The 20,887-nt window shown below is 36.9% G+C and overlaps 1 protein-coding gene across 2 annotated transcripts in view; it reads right to left on the bottom strand.

Annotated features, from left to right (window-relative positions):
- The window catches only part of CDK13 (cyclin dependent kinase 13), a 116,550-nt gene that overhangs the window by 87,845 nt on the left and 7,818 nt on the right, over positions 1-20,887 (bottom strand). The window lies entirely within an intron of this gene.

Genomic DNA, 20,887 nt, shown 5'->3' with positions numbered 1-20,887 from the left:
CTGGGTTCCAGTGCTATCCATCACTGGCAGATCAGAAGGCAGAGAAAAGCTGGATTACTTCTTTCCAGCTCCCTCCTTCCTGCTGGCCACATTTTGTGGCAGAAGCTCTGTCCCTCTACCACCATGGCTCCTGTCAGGCACTGCCTTCTCCACAGCTCTCACCAGGCCCTAATAACACTATATTTTTCTTGCCCCTTCGAGCTTCCCTCTGTAACTAATGAAAACATCCCTTGTCAGTTTTCTCAATCCACCCCTATCTCTGTAGTCCCCCATTAAAGTTTCTTAAACCAGCTGAGTTGGATTCTGTTACCTTCTAGAACCTAACTGTATGCCAGGTCTTAAACCCAGATCTTTTGGTTCTAAAGTAGGCAGAGTCACATTCAACACAGTAACACACTACCATGGAGATAGTTCTTATTGAAATTTTGTATGGGGATTTGGTAAATAAAGCAAAGAAATTCCTAAGAACCCATAATTAAAGTGGGAAGAGAAAAGGAAGAACTAGAAATTTTTGTTTATATTTGGCATTAATATATTATGTAATATATACATATATATTATCCAATACATTTTACAATTCTAGTATGAAGACAAATGATGGTTAGATTTAGGATAAACTCAAATACAAATTCAACTTCTCCCTCATTCTTTCAGAAACATTTCAAAATGTACGTAGGGCCAATTAGTGTTCAGCACTGAGCTAGTGTTTCAAACCCCATACTTTACATAAAGTATTTATGTAACATTATTTTAGGTTAACAGGAACACTGGTTTAGTAAACATTTTAATCTAACACTTGCTTAACATTAAATATTCATATACATCAATCATTAAAATCATCAATGAGCTTACAACTATTCAAGGAAATGAGAGAAAATGTTTAGCTAAATATAAAGTAATAAGTTGGTTATAAAATATCTTGGATAACTTTAATATAGGAACAAAAAGTGTCATCATATGAAACACTTGGCCACTTTTAATTTCCTTTGCCTTCAGAATCTTGGACCTCAGAATAAGTCTGCTGTGTCAAGTTTCTATCCCCTGATCAGATAATAGTGAGGAGTAGAAAGGTACACAGCAGGAGAAAGCAAAGAGACTGTCCTCTCATCGGAGGTAACAGCACAGAACTTTCCTTAAATTAACTTTCCCACACTAGCAAGATTCTGGTCATCAGCTTCATAGAGACACAGAAATTATATTTAACGAAGAAATTTATAATCAGTAAACTTTACTTAAGAAAACAGATACAAAGATAAAATCCCAACACAATTAACTCCTCTGGCCTATTAAATTCTTATTCTCTTCTGCACAGAATCTAGATAAGGAAATTATCAGTAAAGACAAAAATTTCTGACCTATAAAAAACATATTTCAGAAATGACATTTTTATGGTATTTGATCCCTAAACCAACAGAAATTCTTCTAGACACACACTCCATTCTTCTCCAATTTTTCTATTTCTCTTCAAAAGTTCCTTAACTTTTCAAATTTCCTGCCCTAGTAAACTTGTATTCTCTCAGGTATTGCATATTTGCTAATCAATTTCAATTACATATTTACTATTTATAACGTATTTTGGGAATCTAAAATTAAGTAAAAACACAAAACTCAAGTTTAGGTTATTTTTACTAATGATCTAACACTTCAGCCATACAAAGTTATGAGAGTAAGAGAGAAGTGGATCTGTAAGACTACATAATGAATTATGTCATGTCTTATAAAAAGAACTTAAATGGATAGTAGATAGCACATCCTTGTTTTATAGGTAAGATTCTTCTTTTTAAAAATGTTTTTTCTAATATTTCTGTACTGTAAAATTTACAGTGACCATATATTAGCTGTTTCTTGTTTGTTTTTAATGTTTTTAAGCTGTTACAGAATCACGGGGCTTCCCTGGTGGCGCAGTGGTTAAGAATCCGCCTGCCAATGCAGGGGACATGGGTTCGAGCCCTGGTCCGGGAAGATCCCACATGCCACAGAGCAACTAAGCCCATGTGCCACAACTACCGAGCCTGCATGCCACAACTACCAAGCCCACGGGCCACAACTACTGAAGCCAGTGCACCAAGAGCCCATGCTCCGCAACCAGAGAAGCCACCACAATGAGAAGCCTGCGCAGCGCAACGAAGAGTAGCCCCTGCTCGCCGCAACTAGAGAAAGCCTGCACACAGCAATGAAAACCCAATGCAGCCAAATATAAATAATAAAATAAAATAAAAAATTTTATTTTTTTTTAAAAAAAAGCAGAACCAGGATAAAAAATATCTAAAACCCAACTGGTTAGTGCTCACTGTTAATTAGGTTAGTGTTCCTTACAGAGAGAGCATGGTGTACTGTTCACTCGACTATATCATACGATCTCTCCAAGAGTCCAGGTCTTAGGGGACATGGGTTCGAGCCCTGGTCCGGGAAGATCCCACATGCCACAGAGCAACTAAGCCCATGTGCCACAACTACCGAGCCTGCATGCCACAACTACCAAGCCCACGGGCCACAACTACTGAAGCCAGTGCACCAAGAGCCCATGCTCCGCAACCAGAGAAGCCACCACAATGAGAAGCCTGCGCAGCGCAACGAAGAGTAGCCCCTGCTCGCCGCAACTAGAGAAAGCCTGCACACAGCAATGAAAACCCAATGCAGCCAAATATAAATAATAAAATAAAATAAAAAATTTTATTTTTTTTTAAAAAAAAGCAGAACCAGGATAAAAAATATCTAAAACCCAACTGGTTAGTGCTCACTGTTAATTAGGTTAGTGTTCCTTACAGAGAGAGCATGGTGTACTGTTCACTCGACTATATCATACGATCTCTCCAAGAGTCCAGGTCTTCTGCAATTGTGCCTAATTAGCAAACACTGATTCTTAAAATTTTTACTATAATAATATTCAATCCCTCATTATATAAAATAATATGTAACAGCAGTATCCAACAGAACTTTCTGGGATGGTGGAAATGTTCAATACATGTGATGTCTCCCATGGTAGTCACTATTCACAATATTTTTTAGCCTAATTTTTCCACCCTGCTTATTTCACATGCTAATAGTAGCTATGTCCATTCAAAAACTTGTTGCTAAGCCCCCCATAAAGGTATGAAAGTGCTTCCCATGCAAGGATGGTTCAACATACGCAAATCAATAAATGTGATATACCACATTAATAAAATGAAGGATAAAAATCACATGAGTATCTCAACAGATGCAGAAAAAGCGTTTGATAAAATTCAACATCCTTTCACTATAAAAACGAAACATATAGTTACTAGAAGGGAAAGGGGGGGAGGGATAAATTGGGAGATTGGGATTGACATATACACACTAATATATATAAAACAGGTAATAAGGACCTACTGTATAGCACAGGGAACTCTATTCAATACTCTGTAATGACCTATATGGGAAAAGAATCTAAAAAACAGTAGATATATGTGTATGTATAACTGATTCATTTTGCTGTACAGCAGAAACTAACACAACATTGTAAATCAACTATACTCCAAAAAAAAAATTTTTAATAAAATAAAATAAATAAAAATAAAAACTAAACAGATTGGGCACAGAAGGAACACACCTCAACACAATAGACGCTATATATGACAAGCCCACAGCTAACATTACTCAACAGTGAAAAACTGAAAACTTTTCTCTAAGATCAGGAATAAGATAATGATGCCCGCTCTTACCACTTTTATCCAACACAGTACTGGAAGTCCTAGCCAGAGCAATTAGGCAAGAAAAAGAAATAAAAGGCATCAAAATCATAAAGTAAAAAGGAAAATGTTCTTTGTTTGCAGATGACATGATCTTACAGACAGAAAACCCTTTAAAGACTCCACCAAACACCTGTTAGAATAAACAATTTCAGTAAAGTTACAGGATACAAAATCAGTATAAAAACTCAGTTGTGTTTCTATACACTAATGACAAACTATTGGAAAGACAAAGTAAGAAAACAATCCCATTTATAATAGTTATCAAAAAGAATAAAGTACTTCGGAATAAATTTAACCAAGGAGATGAAAGAAATTGAAAAAGAAATATATGGAAAGATATTCCATGCTCATGGATTGGAAGAATTATTAAAATGTCCATACTACCCAAAGTAATCTACAAATTCAATGGAATCCCTATCAAAATTCCAATGGCATTTTTCACAAAAATAGGAAAAAAACCCTAAAATTCATATGGAACCACAGAAGACCCTGAACAGCAAGAGCAATCTTGAAAAAGAAGAACAGAGCTAGAGGCATCAACTTTCTGATTTCAAACTATATTACAAAGTTACAGTAATCAAAACAATATGAGACATGGACCAATGGAACAAAATGGAGAGTCCAGAAATAAACCCATGCACATATGGCCAATTAATTTTCTACAAAGGAGTCAAGAATATACAACGAGGAAAGGATGATCTCTTCAATAAATGGCATTGGAAAAGCTGGATAGCCATATGCAAAAGAATAAGACTGGGCCCCTATTTTATATCATATACAAAAATCAACTCAAAATGGATTAAAGACTTGAACATAAGATTTGAAACCATAAAACTCCTAGAAGAAAAAGAAGGAGGTAAACTCCTTGATACTGATCTTGGCAAAGGTTTATCAAAAGCAAAAATAAACAAGTGGGACTACATCAAACTAAAAAACTTATGCACAGCAAAGGAAACCACCAACAAAACAAAAAATCAACCTATAGAATGGGAGAAAATATTTTTGATAAGGAGTTTATATTCAAAATATACAAGGGGGATTTCCCTGGTGGTCCAGTGGTAAAGAATCCGCTTTACAATGCAGGGGACATGGGTTCGATCCCTGGCCAGGAAACTGGGATCCTACATGAAGCGGGGCAACTAAGCTCGCGCACCTCAACTAGAGAGCCTGTGTGTCGCAAACTACAGAGCCCACGCGCTCTGGAACCTGCGGGCCACAACTACAGAGACCACGCACCCTGTAGCCTGTGTGCCACAACTAGAGAAGAGAAAACCCACAGGCCACAACTAGTGAGAAGCCCACGCGATGCAACAAAGATCCCGCATGCCGCAACTAAGACCCAACGCAGCCAAAAATAAATAAATCTCAAAATATACAAGGAACTCATACAACTCAGAGAGCAAAAAAACCAAATAAACCAATTAAAAAGTGGGCAAAGGGGACCTCCCTGGTGGTCCAGTGGTTGAGACTCTGCACTTCCAATGCAGGGGGTGTGGGTTCAATTCCTGATCAGGGAACTAAGATCCCACGTGCCATGAGGCACAGCCAAAACTTAATTAATTAGTTAATTTTTTAAAAATTTTGTTTAAAAAAAACGTGGGCAAAGGACCTGAAGAGACTTTGCAACACATCCAAATGGCTAACAGGTACCTGAAAAGGTGCTCAACATCACTAATTATCAGGGAAATGCAATTCAAAACCACAATGAGATACCTCCACACACCTGCTTGAATGTTTATTATCAAAAGGCAAGAGATAACAAATGCTGGTGAGAATGTAGAGAAAAGGGAATCCTGGTACACTGTTGTTAGGAATGTAAATTGACACAGCCACCATAGAAAACCACGTGGAAGCGAATCTAGAAGTCAAAAATAGAACTATCGGCAATCCACTTCTGGGTATATATCCGAAGGATATGAAATCACTACCTCAAAGAAATATCTGTACAGGCATACCACCACAATAAAGCAAATTTGCAATAAAGCAAGTCACACAAACCTTTTGGTTTCCCAGCACATAAAAGCTATGTTTACACCATACTATAGTCTATTAAGTGTGCAATAGCATTATGCCTAAAAAAACAATGTACATACCTTAATTTTAAAAATTAATGCTATTGGGAAAATGGCACCAACAGACTTGTTCAATGCAGTGTTGCCACAAACCTTCAGTTTGTAAAAAACACAGTGTCTGAGAAGCACAACAAAACAAGATATGCCTGTACCCCCATGTTCACTGCAGTACTATTCATAAGAGCCAAGATATGGAAACAATCTAAGTGTTTATGAACAGATGAATGGATAAAGAAAATGTGGGCATGTGTTTAATATTATGCAGCCTTAAAAAAAGAAGGAAATCCTGCCATTTGTGACAACACAGATGAACCTGGAGAGTGTTATGCTACGTGAAATAAGCCAGGAAAGACAAATACTGCATGGTATCACTTATATGTGGAATCTTAAAAAAAAAAAAAAAAAAGTCAAACTCAAAGGAAGAGAGAAGAGGAGGGTGATTGCCAGGGGCTAGAGGGTGGGGGAAATGGGGACAGGTTGGTAAAAAGGTACAAATTTCAGTTTTAAGATGAATAAGGTCAGGACTTCCCTGGTGGCACACTGGGTAAGACTCCATGCTCCCAATGCAGGGGGCCCAGCTTCAAGGTCAGCGAACTAGATCCCCACATGCATGCTGCAACTAAGAGTTTGAATGCCACAACTAAGGAGCCCACGTGCCGCAACTAAGGAGCTGGCAAGCCGCAACTAAGGAGTCCTGGAGCTGCAAATGAGGAGCCTGCCTGCCACAACTCAGACCCAGTGCAACCAAATAAATAAATATTTTTTTTAAAAAAGATGAATAAGGTCTAAGAACCTAATGTATATAACATGGTGACTATAGCTGATAACACAGTGTTGTATAATTAGAATTAATTTGCTAAGAGAGTTGAACTTAAGTATTCTTACCCCCCCCCCAAAAAAAAGAGGTAAATATGTGAGGTGATGAATGTGTTAACTTGATTGTGGGAAGCCTCTCACAATGTATACATATATCAAGTCATCACTGTTGATACCTGAAATATATTACAATTTTATTTGTCAATTATATCTCAACAAACTGGGGGGGGGATGATTCCCAAAGTGAAAACAAGCACTATATAAATATAACATGGTATTATTTTTCAAAAACCCATCTCTCTCAATCATCCCTTTAGTCATTCTGTCAGTCAAAACTCTAAATATTCCTGTAAAATTTGCCATGCATTAGTATTATAACAGCTCTATTAAGTTTAACAGTACTATGGCAGCCTCTTAAATTTACCCCTTGTTTCAAAACTAATCTGTATCTAATCCAGACTTACATGCAAAGTGAACACCTTCCTCTGAAATCTGCTCCCTGCCATTCTGTATTTTTAATTTCACCACTCTCCTCTACCCATTTACCCAGCTCAGGAATCTTCCCAGTTTTCTGCTGCCCATACCACATGCCATCAACTGTCTCATTTTATTGATTCTAACTCTACATTCCCTTACATCCATAATTCCCTGCATGTTTCCTATTCCTGCCGTAAAAAATTATCCACAGATTTAGTGGCTTAAACAACACAAACGTATTATCTTACAGTTCTGGAAGTCAGAAGTCCAAAATCAGTCTCACTGGGCTAAGATCAACATGTCACCAGGGCTTTGTTCCTTCTACAGTCTTTTGGGAAAATCTGTTTCCTTGCCCTTTCCAGCTTCTAAAGACTGTCCGTTCCTTGGTTCATGGTCCCACATCATCTGACTTTGGTTCATGGTCCTTCCATCATCACATTTCCTCTCTCCCTCTGCTTCTATCATCACATGGCCTTTTCTGACCCTGACTTTCCTGCTTCCTTTTACAAAGACCCTTGTGTTTACATAGGACCTACAATCCAGGATAATCTCTCCATCTCCAGATCCCTATTTTAATCTACAAAGGTCCCTTCTGCCAAGTAAAGTAACAAATCACAGGTTCACATGGACATCTTTGAGGGGGCCATTATTCACATCTTCCTCTTCTATTCTCAAGGCCACTGTTCTATTTCAGACCTCATTACCTCTGCTCCAGGTTACCTTATCATCTTAAAAATAACTGATCTCTTTAAATCAAATCTCTCCTTGCCCCAATTATTTCTACAGACACCATAACCAAACTAATCCTCGCTTTTCAGTGATTATTACATGTCTCAAATTCACTCACTTTCCTTCTCTTTTTAGTAACTATTCCAAACCTTCACACCTTCTTCAAGCTCACAACATTCCCAAAGTCTTTTCTTAAAATCACTTTACTTCTTTTTCACAGAAAAAAAAAAAAAAGGTTATCGGGCATGTTTCTTGCCTGCAAACTTTTTTTTTTAATTTTTTTTTAATTTTTTTTTATTTTGGCTGCGTTGGGTCTTTGTTGCTGCATGCGCGCAGGCTTTCTCTAGCTGCGGCGAGCGGGGGCTACTCTTCGTTGTGGTGCGTGGGCCTCTCACTGCAGTAGCTTCTCTTGTTGCGGAGCACGGGCTCTAGGCATGCGGGCTTCAATAGTCGTGGCACGTGGGCTCAGTAGTTGTGGCTCGTGGGCTCTAGAGCGCAGGCTCAGTAGTTGTGGTGCATGGGCTTAGTTGCTCCGCCCTGCCTGCAAACTTAATCCATATCTCCATCCACTTTATATTCCACCTGATCTCAGAGCACAGGTGTTCCTCTTTCTATCCAAGGCTAACTCCTGTAATAATACTTTCAATCCCATATTCTCTAGATCCTTACTTCACAGAGTTTGGCCCACAAACCAAAGCAGCATCAGCTTCATCCGGGAGTTTATGAGAAATGCTGTATCTCAGGCCCCAACCCAGACCTTCTGATTCAGAATCTGCATTTCAACAAAATCCCCATTATCGTTTGAGATGCTCTATGCTAGGCTCCTCTATGGCTACTCCATTACTTGTGACTTCAACCTTTTACTGTCTACTCATTATTTCCCCTCAGGAAATAAATAACTCAAGACTCTAAGATTTTTAAAAACAGACAAGAAAAAACAAGCAATAAATGGTACCTTGCTATTGTATCTTTATCTCTCCTTCCAATTACAGTCAAATTCTCATCCACCCCACATACTCCTCAAACCACTCTAATCTGGCTTATATGTCCTCACTGTAATTATTGAGGTGACCAATGACCTACCTCTGGAGGAAAAATAAAGGGAAAAAGAAAGAAAAATATCAATATCTATGATGACAGTGTTGACTATACCCTTAAGAAACACTTTCTAACCACTTCCACTACCGTTTTTTCCTGATTGTTTTTTTACTTCTATGGCCATTTCTCAGTGCTCCATAAGGTTCCTCTTGATTATACCCATTCTCTCACGATCCCCATGATTACTTAATTTATACGTATGGATTAAATTATCACCTAAACATTGATTACCCCCCTAAGTCATCCTCCACCCCTCCCAATTATCCTAAATGCACCTTCAACACAATACAGCTGAAGCTATTAGGCTTCCTCTCCAAATCCACCCCCTTTCTCCTTAAATATACCCTATTCTCAGGCAATGGTATCCACTGAAGTAGCAGAAATCCAGAAGTCATTCTATATTCCACCTGATCCCTTTCCTCCCTTCTCCCATATCCAACTGATCTCCAAGTCCTGTCAATTCTACATCTCAAGCATGTCTCCAATTTTCGAGGCTCTTTATCCCCTTAGCTACTATTTCACATGAGGTCCTACCTCATCTTTTACTTTGCCCAGTGTAATAGTCTCCTTACCAGTTTCCCCACCTCGAGTCTCTACCTTTTCCAATTTACTGCCACCTGAATCTTTCAGTTACCCTCTATCAAAATTCTTCATAGCCTTGCACTGCACACAAAACCTTGTCCAGCCATCCCAAAGCACATAAAGTGCCAGGTCTAGAATGTTTCTCTCATGTTCCTCTCTTTCCCTATTTTATCTGCTAAGCAAAGGGATATTTCACAGCAAAGCACAAATGTCTACCACACCTCTATAAAGCCTCCCCTTTTTATGCCAGGCAGTTGCAGATGTTCCTTGAACTATGATCCTACAACACTTCATTCACATTTCATTAAAATAATAATCTGTCTTCCCCAACTAAACTGAGATCACTGAATTCTCATAGCCCTGACTAGCACAGACCTGGCACTGGCAGATGCTCAATAAATATTTTCTGGTAGTATTCCTACTGAATAGAATTCACCTTCCTTAGTCTACTATTAATGTGCTACATAATCTGTCTGGTCCTAACCTACTTTTCCTTATCGAGGTCTTAATTTGCCTAATGCTCCATGCCATTACTCCCACAGATTGACCCACTGAGATTATCCTCTTCTCCTCCATCTTCTATTGAAGTCCTATCCACCTTTCAAGGCCTAGTTCAAGAGTCCTTCCTTCTTCATAAAGCTGTACCACCAACTCCAAGAAAAAAGCAAGCTCTTCTTTCTTTGAATCCCTATAGCACCTTATCTGCATCCTTCTTAAGATCTTTATCATTCGTAACATTCCACTTTAGATATTAGCACATTATCTACTAGACTATATCCTCTTTAAGGAGCAAACACCAGATCTAATTCATTTTTGTATCACTCCACAGCCCTAACGTAATAACACACAGATGGTAGTCTTTTATTAAATAAACAAGCATACCACACTGAACCCCACAGTTTACAAAATACTTTTATAGGCATTTTTCATTTGACTTGCTCTTTATATCAACCAAGGCATAGAGAAAGCAGAACTAAGATAAAGAGGGTCAAGAAATTTTCTTAGAGGCCAGGAGCTATGAAAAGGTAAGTCAATACTCAAGAGCAAGTCTTCCAGTTCAAAGCCAGGCATTATTTATTGCTACCACACCATACTACACCCTTCCCCTCCATTTATTTCTTATCTGTCTTCATGGGTCAAGCTAAAGTCCCATCTCCTCTGTAACCTTCTCATTTGCTGAAATCATATAACACTTGTTACATACTGCCTTGTATTTTATGTCTTTGTTTTTTAAAAACATAAATTGGATTATGCCACAACTTCGCCTAAAACTCTCCAATGGCTTCTCAATGCATTTAGAATAAAATAAAAATCTTTTTTGTGATCCACAAAACCCAAATTGCCTCTCATCTTTCTTATACGCTCCTTCACTCACTAGGCTAAAGCCACACAAGCCTCTTTTCTGCGTCTTCAAAGGGTCACGCTTTGCAACCTAAATGTCTGTCGACAGATGAACGGATAAAGAAGATGAGGTATATACAATAGAATATTACTCAGCCATAAAAAAGAATGAAATAAGGCCATTTGCAGCAGCATGGATGGACCTAGAGCTGATCATACTAAGTGAGGTTAAGTCAGAAAAAGAAAGACAAACATATGATATCACTTATATGTGATCTAAAAAAAAATGATACAAATGAACTTATTTACAAAACAGAAACAGACTCATAGACATTGAAAGCAAACTACCAAAGGGGAAAGGGAGGAAAGGGATAAATTGGGAGTTTGGGATTAACAGATACACGCTACTGTATATAAAATAGATAAACAATAAGGACCTACTGAATAGCACAGGGAACTATATTCAATATCTTATAATAAGCTATAATGGAAAAGAATCTGAATGAGAACAGATATATAGAGATAGAGACAGAGATGTATAACAGAATCACTTTGTTGTATACCTGAAACTAACACAGCACTGTAAATAAATTATACGTCAATTTTTTAAAAAATGAGAAAAAAGAAAATGAAAGTCACACTTCTTCTTGATTTGATACCTTAAAACATTGTTTTTTATCTTCCTGGGATGCTTAGATCATCACATAGCTGATGCTTGTCATTTAGGTCTCCATTTAATTATCAACTTCATAGTGAAGTTGATAAATTAGAAAGATAAATTAGCATATATACACCCCTCTTCTCCACCAATGTCTTATTTACCACTATAACCCCAGTGCCTAAAACTATGTTTGGCATATAATAAGAGGTTAAAAGATATTTACTGAAGTGATTAATAAAAGTAAAGAACAAGTTATCTACTTCTCTGAATGTCTGCAAATACTCGCAGAATGCTTTGGGTAACTGATACCCAGCTAGTTAACTAACAGGCATAGGTCCACTGATAAAATTCTACTTAAACTAAGAAGATTTAGGAGACAGAATTATATTTAGTTAACTAGCTTCTTCATATAAACATAGAGATAAATTTACTATTTTTATTAACAACCAAACATTTTACATCCATTATCCCACAGGGACTTAATAAAGCAAAACTAATTTTTCTAATGTAAAACTATATTTATTCCTTCTTTCTAATAACTAGAGGGTCTTCTTGATTAAAAAAATAATTCAGTCACAGAAGAAGTACAAATGGCCATTTAAGAAATTTAAATGTTGTCTCCTCTCTGGTAACCAGAAAAGGCAAAATAAAATGTTGGTAATAAATTTACAACCATCAGAATGGCAAAAAGAAAAATTCTGAAAATATCAAGTATTCACCAGAATTTAGAGAAATGGTCACTCATATAAATTATCAGAGGAAATATAAAATTGCTAACTAAGCCTTTTAAAAAAAGGCAATTCGGTAGTACCTATCAAATGCTTTTGATCTGCAATTTCACTTATAAGAACATATCCTACAAAAACATTTCTAAATGTGTCAAAAGTTATCACTCAGATATCCTTTAAAGGACTGTTTGTAATATAAAAAAAAAAAACAAAAAAACAGCTTAGTGCCCAACAGTTGATGGTTAAATAAAGCTTGATAGATTTCATTATGGAATTCTATGTAGCCGTTTGGAAAGATCTTCAAATCATACTGTTAAAAAAAAAAAAAGGAAAGAACAACACCTGTGGCATAATAACATTCTTAATGTTTACGTGTATATATGTTTGCATGTAAGTATATATGCAGAAAAAGGATGTACCCCAATCTATTTACACGGTTATATATGTGGAAGGAAACAGGAATGAAAAGGGCATAAAGGGTAGCTTTCACATCTTGCTACACCTCTGTACAGTTTTCAAGCATTTCATATGTTTTAAATATAAAAAGAGTATAGGTTAAAAAAAGTCAGACAATTTCGCTGTATAAAACTGAAAAATGCAGAAAACTTTAAAGATGAACACTACCAGAAATTACTACAAACCAGAATGTATGGTATTTTACAATGTTTTTTACACTGTCACTTTCTTTAATAAAAATGAAAAAAGTTGTATCAATTTATTTACTCCAGTACACCAACTGCTTAACTTCAAAGAATTAAATTTAGAAAATCATGCATGCTTAAGTAACACTAACTAAAGGAAACACTATCAACATTAATGCATATATTTTCCATAATGAAACATTTTTCATATGTTTCTTCCAGCATAGTCTATGAGGAAACTGATGTGGCCAATCACTATGCACATACTACAAAACAGGAGACTTCCTCTTTTCCTAGCCCATAGGACAACAGTGGATAATTACACAGGCTTGTGTATAAAGGACACCATAGGACAACAATGGATAATTACACAGTCTTGTGTATAAAGGACACCATAGGACCCTAGTGGATAATTAATTACACAGGCTTGTGTATAAAGGACAACCAAAGCATCTGGAATTTTTTTGACACCAAAAATTAGACTCTGAGGGAAACAACTTTAATCAAAAAATAAAACAAAGGCACTTATGAAAAATTCACAGCTAAAATCATTTTGTGGAGAAAGACTAAATGTTTTCCATACCTGATCAGGAACAAGGCAAGGTAGTCCAATTTCACCTCTTCTAATCAACACTGAACTTGAAATTCTAGCTGTTATAATTAGGCAAGAAAAAGAACTAGACCAGGGGAAAATAAAGAAAACATTCTCTATTTGCAGATAACATACCTTGTATACGGAATATCCTAAGGAATCCACTAAAAAACTATTAGAACTAATAAGTAGCAAGATGGCATGATACATGAGCAATATAGAAAAATCTTCTGTAGGGAATTCCCTAGCAGTCCAGTGGTTAGGACTCAGCACTTTCACTGCCAGGGCCCGGTGTGCAATCCCTGGTCGGGGAACTAACATCCTGCAATAGGCGCAAAGCAGCCAAAAAAAAAAAAAAAAACAACACTACTGTAGTTCTACACAGTAGCCATGGACAATCAAAATTTACTTACAAAACAAGGTCCTACTGTATAGCACAGGGAACTACTAATTCAATATCCTATGATAAACCATAATTGAAAAGAATATGAAAAAGAATATATATCTATAACTAAGTAACTGCTGTACAGCAGAAATTAACACAACATTGTAAATCAACTATACTTCAATACAATTTTTTTTAATTTACCCCAAAAACTTTAACTTACAATAATAATTCCCATTGCAACAGCCTTACGAAGAATACCTAAGAATAAATTTAACAAAAGAAGTACAAGGATTGTACCTAAAACAAAAAACACCATTGAAAATACTTTGAAACACCATTGAAAATACTAAGGAAAATCTAAATAAACGGAAAGACATTCCATGTTCAGGTATTAGATGACTTAACATTCTTAAGATGGTAATACTCCCAAACTGATCTCCAGATTCAATGCAATCCCTATGAAAATCCTTAACTGCCTTTTTTGCACAAACTGGCAAGCTGATCCTAAAATCTGTGTGGAAATGCAAAGGATATCCCCACCACCCTCCCCTGCCCCCACAAAAAAAAGACAAAAAAACACAAAGTCAAAGCAATCTAAAAGAGAAAATTTGGAAGGTTCATACTTCCTGATTTCAAAAATTACTGTGAAGTTAGAGTAATCAAGACTGTGTCATACCGGCATAAGGATGGACATGTAAATCAATGGAATAGAACGGAGAGTCCACAAAATTAACTGAAAATAGATCGAAGATCAGGATGTAAGAACTAAAACTATAAAACTCTTAGGAGAAAATATAGGAACAAATCTTTGTGACTTTTAATTAGGTAAAGGCTTCTTAGGTATGATACCAAAGCACACGCAACAAAAAGAAAAAATAACTAGACCATCAAAATTTAAAACTTTTGTGCTTAATAGACATCAATAAAGTGATACAACAGGAGAAAATATTTGCAAATCAAGTATCTGTACCATAATTTATTTATCTGCCCCCCTATTCAGAATACTTAGGTTGTTTCCAGTTTTCGTTATTAGGTAGGAATTATTCATTCCATTTTACAAGTAGAAAGACTAGGGCTCAAAAAGGATAAGTAAATAAATTGCTTGATATTGCTCTGTTACAAAAGCACCAGAGTTCGCGCCTAAATTCACATCTGTATTATTTCTAAGTCTTTGCTTTCTCCTTTATACTGTATCTCTACCCAGCCAACCCAAGGCACAAGATCTGCCAACCACATAGTAGTCTTTTGGTTGTTCTGTTGACCGCTGCCCTAGGAATTCTTTTTTCTTCTTCTTTTGGGTCCATAAACAATGTCTCAAAAGCTAAGTGACTTGTCCGAAGTTACACTGCTACAATAGCCCAAGTGGTTGCCAACAAGTTACTTGCGGAAGACTCCATTTCTTTGTACTAAGTTAAAATTGACTCTCCCAAACACAAGAGTTTGTCTCTCTAGGAGAAGGAGAAATGTTGCAAGTCATATTAAGGGACTTGGATCCAGAATATATAAAGAACTGTTAAGACTCAACAATAAGAAGGCAACCAGCTTTTAAAATGGGTAAAGGATTTGAATAAACATTTCCCCCCAAAAGATATACAAATGGCCAATAAACACATGAAAAAATGCTCAACATTATTAGTCATCAGGGAAATGAAATCAAAAGCACAATAAGATAGCACTTTAAACATAAGGATGTCTATGATTTAAAAAAACAACTATTGTCAAGGATGTGGAAAAACTGGAACTCTAACATACTGCTGATTGGAATATAAAAATTAATGCTGCCACTCTGAAAAATAGTTTGGCAGTTTCTTAAAATGTTAAACATAAGCTTACCATATGACTCAGAAATTCCACTCTTAGGTATATACTCAAGAGAAATAAAAACATATTTTCATGCAAAAACTGTACACAAGTGTTCAAAGGAGCATTATTCATAACAGACCAAAGTGTAAACAACCCAAGTATCCATCAACTGATGGTAAAATATGATATATCCATATAATGGAACACTACTTTGCTAAAAATCGAATGAAGTACTGATACATGCTACGACATGTATGAACCTTAGAAACATTAAGTTTAATGAAAAAAGCCAGTCACAGAAGACCACAAACTGTATGATTCCATTTATATGAAATGTTCAGAAAAGGCAAGACCATAGAAACAAGAAAGTAGATGGGTGGTTGTCAGAGACTTGGGGAGGTGGGAATGCAGAGTGACTACCACCGAGTTTCTTTCAGGTTTGATTAAAATGTTCTAAAATTAGTGGCAATGGTTGCACAACTCTGTGAATACACTAAAAGACCACTGATTGTACTATTTAAAAGTAAATTGTATAGTTATTTTTAAAACTAGAAAAAGTGAATAACATAACACTGAAATGTTTCATGTTTATTCTAAAAGTGTATTTCCTTTCCTTTATGTTCCTAATGGAACACTGAAAGTTAAAAAAAAAAAAAAAAAAGACAGATGGCTGCTTTCTGCAGATTTGCTCAGGCAAACAAGTTCTAATCCACTGAGCATAACCCTGTCTTCATGTTTCACTGAATCATGTCTTGAGACGTGTTTCTGAACAGAGAAAAAAGAAAGATGGTAATAGCACAGGAAGGGCTTAATACTTGATTTGCACAAAGGCACATACTTTTGATTAGTCTAACTCTAGTCATCATGAATTTATTCATAGGCCAATATTAGACCCTGTTAACAGCAAAATTTATTGTAGTTCTATACACTAGCAATGGACAATCAAAATTAAATTACAAAAACAATACCCATTATAATAGCCTTAAAAAAATACCTAGGAATTTAACAAAAGTAGTTCAAGGATTGTACCCTGAAACATTTTTTAAAAATTGAAAAGATTAAGGAAAATCTAAATAAATGGAAAGACATTCCATTTTCATGTATTAGATGACAACATTATTAAGATAGGAATACTCTCAAATTAATCTCCGGATTCAATGCAATCCCTGTGAAATTTTTTAAATTCTGAGGTGCTGGATATTTTATTATCCACATCAATTTAATATTATTTGTCAGGTATCTATCACCTATAGCTACAACAGGTGGCAGGTGCTTAAGAGACACTAAGATTAAAAAAGAAACTCATGGGCTTCCCTGGTGGCGCAGTGGTTGCGCGTCCGCCTGCCGATGCGGGGGAACCGGGTTCGCGCCCCGGTCTGGGAGGATCCCACGTGCCGCGGAGCGGCTGGACCTGTGAGCCATGGCCGCTGGGCCTGTGCGTCCGGAGCCTGTGCTCCGCAACGGGAGAGGCCACAGCAGAGGGAGGCCCGCATACCACAAAAAAAAAAAAAAAAAAGAAACTCATGTAACTTAAAATCCAGTGGCTGGGGCTTCTCCGATGGTGCAGTGGTTAAGAATCTGCCTGCCAATTCAGGGGACACGGGTTCAAGCCCTGGTCCGGGAAGATCCCACATGCCGCGGAGCAACGAAGCCCGTGCACCACATCTACTGAAGCCCGCGTGCTCTAGAGCCCGCGCACCACAACGAAGAGTAGCCCCCGCTCGCCACAACTAGAGAAAGCACAGGCACAGCAACAAAGACCCAAAAGAGCCAAAAATAATAAATAAATAAAAATAATTTTTTTTTTAAACTGCAGTGACTGAAGCAAAAACAAATTATTACGGAAATTCTCGTTAAACTATGCAAGCCAGGAGTGAAATAAGTCAAAGTACCCAGGGGAAAAATACATATATACAGAATTCCATACCTAGCAAAAATATCTCTCACAATGGAGACTTTCTCAGACAGACAAAACAGCAGACCTGCACTAAAACAAATGTTCAAAGCCATCCCTCTGGCCAGAGAAAAATATGACATTAAAATTTGGATCTACACAAAGGAAAGAGAAATGTTTGAAAAGGTATGTATAAAAGTAGGTAAATGACTTTTCTCATTTTAAATTTCATGTCTACACATAACATACATAAGTTATACATATGTAGAAATAAAACATATGACAAGAACAGTACAAAAGAAGAAAATGGAGGTATGCTCTTGTAATGTTATATTATACATGAAGGTAGACTGTGATAAATTAAAGATGTATATTACAAAACCAAGGATGTATAAGCACAGGGAACTATTTTCAATATCTCATAATAACCTATAATGAAAAAGTATATATAAATTACTGAATCACTTCGCTGTACACCAGAAACACAACACTGTAAATCAACTACACTTCAATTAAATTAAAAAAAAAAATGTTAAAAAAAAAACCCAAGGAGAAAAAAACCTGTGAACATGAGTTAGGCAAAGTTTGAGGGCACAGGCAATGACAAAGAACAAAAATCATAAAAGAAAAAATTGCCAAATGAGATTTCCTGAAAATTTAAAACTTCTGTTTTTGTAATTACTGTTAAGGAAAGGTGAGCCAGTGGCTCACCTTTGCAAAACATGTATCTGATAAAGAGTTTGTATCCAGAATATGTACAGAACTCAATGAGACAAACAACCCAATTCATAAAGAATATGGACAAAACATTTTAAGACACTTCTCAAAAGACGTGAAGAGCAAATAAACATACAGAAAGATGCTCAACATTATTAGTCATTAGGAAATTGCAAATAAAACCACAATGATATACCACTATACCTCTACTAGAACAGCTAAAATCAAAGACTGACAAAAACTGAAGTCTCAGTGAGAATGTGAAGCAACTGGAATGCTCATACACGGCTGACTAGAATGCAAAATGGTACAGCCATTTTGGAAAACAGGCTGGCATTTTCTTATAAAGTCAAACATTCACTTAACCATACAACACAGTAGTCCCACCCCTAATTTGCTCACAAATAATAAAAGCAAAGATCTATATTCAAATGTTCACAGCAGCTTTGTTCATAACAGCTCAAAACTGGAAACAACTCAATTGTTTACCAACTGGGTAATGGGATAAGCAAACTGCAGTATATTCATAAATGGAATATGACTCAGCAATAAAAAGGAACAAACCACTCTCAAAAGCGGGCTAAGTGAAAGGCAGACAACAAAGATTACATACCATATAATTCCATTTATCAAGAAAGGTAAAATTAATGTGACAGAAAGTAAATTAGTGGTTGCCAAGGACCACAGGTAAGAGTAGGGGACGGACTGCAAAGAGGCACAGGGAACTTTGGGGAGCAATAGAAATGTTCCAGTTATCATGATTGTGGTGATTCATCAAACCCATTTAATTGGTGAACTATACTATATGTAAAGTTATACCTCAATAAAACTAGTTTTTAAAATGAATGAATGAAACTGGTGAACTGTACTATATGTAAAGTTATACCTATATGTAAAGTTATACCTCAATAAAACTAGTTTTTAAAATGAATGAATGAGGGCTTCCCTGGTGGCGCAGTGGTTGAGAGTCTGCCTGCCGATGCAGGGAACACGGGTTCGTGCCCCGGCCCGGGAAGATCCCACGTGCCGCGGAGCGGCTGGGCCCGTGAGCCATGGCCGCTGAGCCTGCGCGTCCGGAGGCTGCGCTCCGCAACGGGAGAGGCCACAACAGTGAGAGGCCCGCTTAACGGAAAAAAAAAAAATGAATGAATGAAACATGTCCAATATACGGGGGTGGGGGTGGAGAACTCTAATTAATCCAAACCTGGATATAATAAATATTCATAAAAGTGATCTTGGGGCAATAGCATTAAGAGATATCACTTTGGGATGAGATTAATGAAGGCTTCATAGATAAGATGACACATGAACTACGGTTGAAAAAATGGACAAGTAGGATTGGCCAATTGAGGGTAGGGCATAAACTAACGTACAGGGGGCTTACAACTCCATGTTTTTAAAATGGTAAGGAGGCCAGTTTGTATTGTCATCAACACATACAGTGAGAAATAAGGTTATTTTGGGTCAGTCTATGATGGAGAATCTTAAATGCCCAGTTCAAGAATTTGACTCTGTCAAAATGTTTTACAAAAAAATGACAGAATCAAAGTGGTATTTTGAGATTAATTTGAATGAAGAAAACAGGAAGGGCTCAAAGAGGTAAAGCCCAAATGCAATCAGAATCAACAATAAGGATGTAAGCTAGAGTTTTGAACTAAATAAGAGTAGACCAGGGCTTCCCTGTGGTTAAGAATCCACCTGTCAATGTAGGGGACACAGGTTCGAGCCCTGGTCCAGGAAGATTCACATGCCATGGAACAACTAAGCCCGTGCGCCACAACTACTGAACCTGCGCTCTAGAGCCTGTGAGCCACAACTACTGAGCCCACATGCCACAACTACTGAAGCCCACGTGCCTAGAGCCCGTGCTCTGCAATAAGAGAAGCCACCGCAACAAGAAGCCCACCAACTGCAACGAAGAGTAGCCCTTGCTCGTCGCAACTAGAGAAAGCCTGCGCACAGCAATGAAGACCCAACGCAGCCAAAAATAATTAATTAATTAATTTTTTAAAAAAAGAGTAGACCAAAGACCATTACAGAAGGACAAATTAGAACAAGCAATTCAGTAGAACTCAGGAGCTCCGGAGAGGAGATAAGTATTACTAAGGTTTTGGCACTGGATGCTTGGGAGAAACTACTGCCACTTAAAACACGTGCACATGCACACACAGATCAAAAAGTTCTTAAAACTAGACGTTACATAAACAAGGTTAAAAGACTCACAAAAATACTAATACCACAAAAAACACTTAATATCTCTAATACAAAGAGCTCTTATAAATTAGAAAAACATCAAATAATGAATCAAGAAATTAGAACATCCAACATACAGATGAAAAGAAAGGCAGCCTTATTAGATATTAAAGAAACACAAATGAAAAAAAAATAACGGGACATCTGACAACTCCAAGTGATGGTGGGACTGAAGAAACAGGCATTCTCAGACCGTTGGGAAAAATAAATTGGTAAAAGCCTTCTAAAAGGGCAATATGACAGTGTATCAGAACTATAAACCTGTAAACCATTTTTGACCTCAGCAATTTTATCCCTAGGAAATCCAATCTAGAGGAGATAATGGGCAAATGCACACAAAAATTCTGCGACAGATGCATAAACATAGAAAAAAAACAAAAAA

Source organism: Physeter macrocephalus, chromosome 5, assembly GCF_002837175.3.
Source record: "Physeter macrocephalus isolate SW-GA chromosome 5, ASM283717v5, whole genome shotgun sequence".
NCBI classification, from domain to species: Eukaryota; Metazoa; Chordata; class Mammalia; order Artiodactyla; family Physeteridae; genus Physeter; species Physeter macrocephalus.
This window is presented reverse-complemented; position numbering and strand designations above follow the sequence as displayed.